The sequence below is a fragment of the Pan troglodytes genome, chromosome 2, assembly GCF_028858775.2.
Source record: "Pan troglodytes isolate AG18354 chromosome 2, NHGRI_mPanTro3-v2.0_pri, whole genome shotgun sequence".
NCBI lineage: Eukaryota > Metazoa > Chordata > Mammalia > Primates > Hominidae > Pan > Pan troglodytes.
The window spans coordinates 177,546,818-177,552,866 of record NC_086015.1 but is presented as its reverse complement, the minus strand read 5'-3'; the positions used below and the strand labels follow the sequence as shown (position 1 = coordinate 177,552,866).

Genomic DNA, 6,049 nt, shown 5'->3' with positions numbered 1-6,049 from the left:
TTGAACATGTTTTGAACAATTGGCCCCTGTTGATTGGTCAAAACTTGGTGATTGGCACAAAAGTACATTACAGTCTGTTTACACCCCCATTTAAGCTATAGTTACCTACCTACAGAGAAGTCTTTAGGCTGAACCTAAAATAGGTAGGCAGGCAGCTTTAGGCTAAACTTGATTTAGCAACTGTGTTTGTTGGTCCTCAATTTCTATTAGCTCAAAATAATACCCCAAAGTGGTTTATTTTGGAGAGACATGTTCTGAACCCTTTTAATAGAAAGGTATCTTACAAATCCTCTAGTTTAATTTCTTCATTTTGCCTATGAGTAAAATGGTCTGGCTTAAACAAATTTCTCTTAACTTGTGAGAATTTATTAACCAATTACAGTGTTTCTTTTTTAAAAAATTGTGTTATGTTTACATGGGTTTTTATCATTCCTTTCTTATATTGTGCCTACAAGGTGATAGAAGTAAGGATATAAAAATTAAAAGACAAAGTCACTCTGACTAGTAATGGATGAAGATATTTTAAAATACTATTGTAAAATTTTTGTTCACTTTTGAGGTAGCATATTATACAGGAAAGAATGAGTTAGCAATCAGAAGATGGAATTTTAATCCTACTCACTCTTTTAAGGATTCAGCTTCTTCATTTTACGTCCCAGTTCTTCCAGAATATAAAAATCCCACAGTTTTGAAATAATATTATTAATATAAAATTTTTAGAGGGATAACTGCAGGCAATTTTGTAAGTGGAATGTTAAAAATCTTGAAAATTATGGAATCTCTGTCCTGCAACATCTTTATGAAGAAAGCAAGCAACTGTCAGTCTTGAATGGTATTCAAATATTTGAAGAGAAGTGTATAAACCTGATAGTCTCTGGAGATTTCTTCAGATCTAAAGTCTAACAACTATATCCCCAACATAGTAGGCGAAATGTCACTTAACATGTGAGTACTCATCAGGGCCGAGTTTATTAACCATTGTTTCATGAAATTTTACTGCATTGCTATTGGTTCACACGTGTCATAGCATCCTACAGGTACTATCAAGTCATAAGTAGATGATCTTCTGAACTTTTATAAGAAAATAATTTAAGTAGAGCTGAATTGAGTAACACAAATTGAGTATTTACTATCTTATAGCAGGTATATTATTTAGAAGCAGTTGTAAGATCATATTTAAAAGTTTCCAAACAAAGACCCTTGATAAAATGGAAAAAGAAACACCTTTAGACATACATATTTTTTTCTTTACACAAGAATGATAATGACAACAGCACTATTCTTTTACAGTCTCTCTGGAGTTATTCTTACCATGGCAGTTACAGAAGAATGAAAGCTTCATGTTTTGGGAAGGCTGAATTTTTATGTCTGGAGCTCTTCAACTAGGTCACACCGTTAAAGGCATAGTTTTTTCCTAAGGGAAACTTTTCCTGCTTCATAGCAGTCCCATGTATTCTGCCTGCGGCTGTTCTGCTGACCTGCACTCCATGTATACCAACCTTATTAAAACAGAGTAAAAATGGTTCTTATGGAAAGTGTATCATTGTTGCTCAACTAGTTATTATAAATTCTAAAAATATAGCTCTGATTTTCAGAAAAAAAAATACCATACAAGTTGTATCTGGACATCTCCAGAAATGAACAGACATAAAGCAGGTCTGCTAGAATTTGCAGAGCATTTATGTTTGACTTCCTCTTCTATGGTGATATTTATTTCATGGCAAGGTACATATATAATGCCACACTCCTCAGAGGGCATAGAAGGAAAAACTCAAGGTGCCAACTCCATTCTCTTTTACCTGCATACTCAATAATGTTAGAATCTTCCCATAGAAGAAAGACAAAAAGTATGGCGATTCTGCACTCTTTTTAATTTTTAATTACTTATATTTATTTCTCTTTTCCTTTTTAGTTGTTCAGGTTCCCAAAGTATAAAATATCATCTTGTCCTTCTTCAGTCAATGCGAGTTTCCTCTAATGGGATGATAACTCTTTTCCTTTATGGCTCAACGATGTAATTTCATCTGAGCTTTACCTTCCTTTTTCTGCTTAAAATCTGTGTAATTTATGAAAATCACTTTGTTTTTTGAAACATATAGTAAAGGCTTTTTTTTGTTGTTGTTATTTGTGGTGGGTTTTGTTTGTTTTGAGACAGTGTCTTGCTCTGTTACCCAAGCTGGAGTTCAATGGTGCAATCACAGCTCACTGCAGCCTCAGACTCCTGAGATTAAGTGATCCTCTTGCCTCAGCCTCCTTTGTAGCTGGGACTACAGCTACATTGTAGCGTGCATTACCACACTCAGCTAATTTTTCTGATTTTTAATAGAGATGGGGTCTTGCTATGATGCCCAGGCTGGTCTCGAACTCCTGGACTCAAGTGATCCTCCTGCCCTGACTTCCCAAAGTGCTGAAATTACAGGTGTGAGCGACTGGACCTAGCCAATAGTGAAGGCTTTCATTTTTGAAGATGGTGGCTTGAATATTTCCCCCCAGTCCGAATCAATGACAAACTGTCTTTCCTGAGCCAAGCAGCTGTTGGACCAGCTCACAGGGGGTCTAGAGGGTAGGAGCTAGGCCTTGGTTCTTCCAAGAACAGATGGAGAGAAATGGAAGACCTTTTCCCCTTCTGCTCTTAGGGATGCCTTCGGAGACCAGTAATGGAGAACTATGAGGTGCTGATAAAAATTCTGTGAATCCTGAAGGCAGCTTGCCCTACAGAGATCCACAAATATCCAGGAGGAAAATGAGTGTTCCTAGAAAAATATGCTTGTCTCCTTCTCCAGCAGAAATAGCCAAACAGGTGATAAAGGTCCTTTCTAATGCCAAGACTTGGAGAATGCTAGCTTTTACACATGAGGAGATTATAAGCTTAAAGAAGTTTCTGTGACTCTTGGACAATAATGTTTCATAGATGGTGCTAAATACTTCCCATTTTATCACCTCTGTAAGCAAATAATATCTAGTTGTCCCACTTTTTTCTTTAACATTATTGAATGAATTCAGGTGTTGTCTTTCTAATCAACCCCTCCACCCCCCGCCACTGTTCATCCAAAGGGTTTAGTATCCATTGATGATCATTACTTAGATCCATTATTTAATTAGGGGCTTTCTGGTTGAATATATTTTTTACATCTCTACCATGAAAAAATATTCTGCACCTATTATAAATAATAGCTAATGCTTCCATGGCACTTATTTTGAGTAAGGTGTGGTTCTAAGCACTTTATATGGACTAATATATTGTGCTTAATAACAACCCAAGGAAATAGTTACAATAATTATCCCCATATTACAGATAAAAACTCAGAAACAAAACAATTTGCCCAAGTCACTGCTACTAAGTGATGAGTTGGGATTCCAAAGAATGAATTATATATATATATATAATATATGAAATATATATGAATATATATATAAATTTATATATGAAAAAAGAAAGATGTGAGAGTTGTACGTAAGATGATTACGTTTTTGTAAAATAAACAATGGTAAATTGATATATGTGCTTATATGTGCTTATGAGAAAGATAAATACCACTTCATGAATTGGTTACACAGTGAGGGAGGGAGATGTAATATTGGGAATGTATAGAGATAGAGTGGGGAACTAGAGGAAGAAGAGAGACAAGCAAAAACCCCACAAAAGACAGCACTTATAAAAATTCAAAGTAAAACAACATATACAATATGATTGATTTTTAATATAAAATTATGTATATGTATGTATATATACACACACAACTACGTATGTGCGTGTAGATTTATATTGATAGAGAAATGCACGAACATATGGTTACTAAATGACTAATGTTTTTTATCTCAGGCTGGTGGGGTTTTAGGTGATATATAATCTCTTCTTTACACTTTTATGTACCACTCAACTCTTTTACAATAATCCTATATTTATGTAACAAAAAACTCATAATACATCTGTTTCAACTGTGAAAAAACATTTAAGAGAGTTGGGAATGAATATTATCTTTTATTTGTATATATTTATTTATTTTTTGGTGGCAGAAGGACAAACTTTACTGAGCCCCTCATCACTAGTTCTCTTTCTCCTGCACAGTCTTGGCTCCCCGGAGACGTCCAGTCTGGAGGACAGCAATGAGACCCACTTTGCGGTCAGCGGGGGCATCTCTGCGGATGGTGGAGGGCTTGCCGATGTGCTGGTGGTTGCCACCTCCGAAAGGATGCTCCACAAGGTTCATGGCCACACCCCGTACTCGTGGCCAGCAGTTCCTCTTTGCCTTATATTTGTGGTGGGCCCGGCCAGCCTTCAAGATGGCTTTGTCATTTCGGCCACCTCTGGCCACTACACCACCCACAGCTCTGTTGGCTGAGGAAATAACCTTGTTGGCGCGGGAGGGCAGCTTCATGGGTCTTCTGAGTCTCAGGGTTGTGGGAGATAACGGTGGCACCGTTCCCTGATGCCCGGGCCAGCTTGCCACGGTCTTCAGGCTTCTCCTTCAAGCAGCACACGGTCGTACTCTCAGGCATGGTGTCCACAGAGAGAACACTGCCAATGTTGAGCTGGACCTTCTTGCCGCAATACACAAACTGACCCATGTGAATACCCTCAGCGGCAATGAACAGCTGCGTCCACTTCTTAAACCGGTGCATTCCGGAAGACCACCTTGGCGAGGGGCGCGCCGCAGCCCGGGTAGTGGATAGCGCCCTTCACGGTGCTCTTGTAGCCGCTGGGGGAAGTCCACAGCGCGCAGGCGCGCTGTGCCCTGACGGTGCTTCACCTGCGCGGGAAACGCAGACCCGGCGCCCTTCCGCTGTCCACAGACCATGAGGCCCATGGCGACGGGTCCTGCTCACAAGTGCGGCCTAAAGACCGAATATGATATTTCGGTCTCACTGTAACCTCCACCTCCCGAGTTCAAGCAGTTCTCTGCCTCAGCCTCCTGAGTAGCTGGGATTACAAGCGCCCGCCACCACGCCTGGCTAATTTTTTTGTATTTTTAGTAGAGACGGGGTTTTACCATCTTGGCCGGGCTGGTCTTGAACTCCTGACATTGTGATCCGGCCGCCTCGGCCTCCCAAAGTGCTGGGATTACAGGCGTGAACCACTGTGTCCAGCCAAATATGACCTTTTAAAATTACTAATACATCAGTTATATAAAACAATTCTACTATTTAAACTACAAGTATAGTTCAAACCATATAAAGCAATTCTACTATTTAAACTGCAAGTATAGTTCAAACCCCTCAAAGTTAGTTTTTAAATATTGAAGGTAATAGCACAGAATATGAACCAATAGTAAAACTTCACTAATTAATACTATTTGTCAAGATCTATCTAAATTCCTGGAAGCACTGAATTATAGAATGTGAAGAAATGTCATTTTATTAGCTCCAAGCTATTTAACAAAAGAGAGAAAGCATCAGTTCAAGTAGAACAATTACATTTATTCACTGTTCTGTAGTTCATTATAAGAGAATAAGACTTTGTGCTATTGCATCTCAAAATGAAGACTTCTGCACCCTCCCTAAGACCTTATCAGTTGAACAAAGTTTGTGGTAGATTCTTATGTTAACTAAGTCTGAGTCACTGTTGTTTGCATTTTTTAAGATTGTGTAGTAAAACTAAATAATTTAATTATCACAGCCATAGCAATCCAACATAGAAAGATAAATGACTTGTTTGCACCATTGTTCAAAAAAAAATCTTCTACTATTTTATATTTTTAATCAAATTTTTAGCTTCATTAGTGCAAAAGACTAAATATCCATAGATATGAATGTTTCTGGGACTGAAGAAGTTTCTTCAAATATCAAGTACATATATAATACTGGGTACCATTTAAGCATGTTGAATTAATTATCTCTTACAATATACATGATACAACTTTAAGGTAGTTATCTTTGCCATTTAACAGATAAGAAGGTGGACATGTATACAGGTTAAGTAACAATGCTAGAAAGCAGTTTACACAGTGTGCATTAATATGTATGTGTGTATATCTACCAACATATTATATTCCACAAATTCTTTTAAACAACAACTGGGAGAATAAATAAATAACAATAAATGTTACCT

At 37.7% G+C, this 6,049-nt stretch overlaps 1 pseudogene; it reads right to left on the bottom strand.

The window, feature by feature from the left end:
- Window positions 1-4,018: 4,018 nt before the first annotated feature.
- Window positions 4,019-4,808, bottom strand: LOC471000 (large ribosomal subunit protein uL2-like; annotated as a pseudogene).
- Between the last annotated feature and the right edge of the window lie 1,241 nt (window positions 4,809-6,049).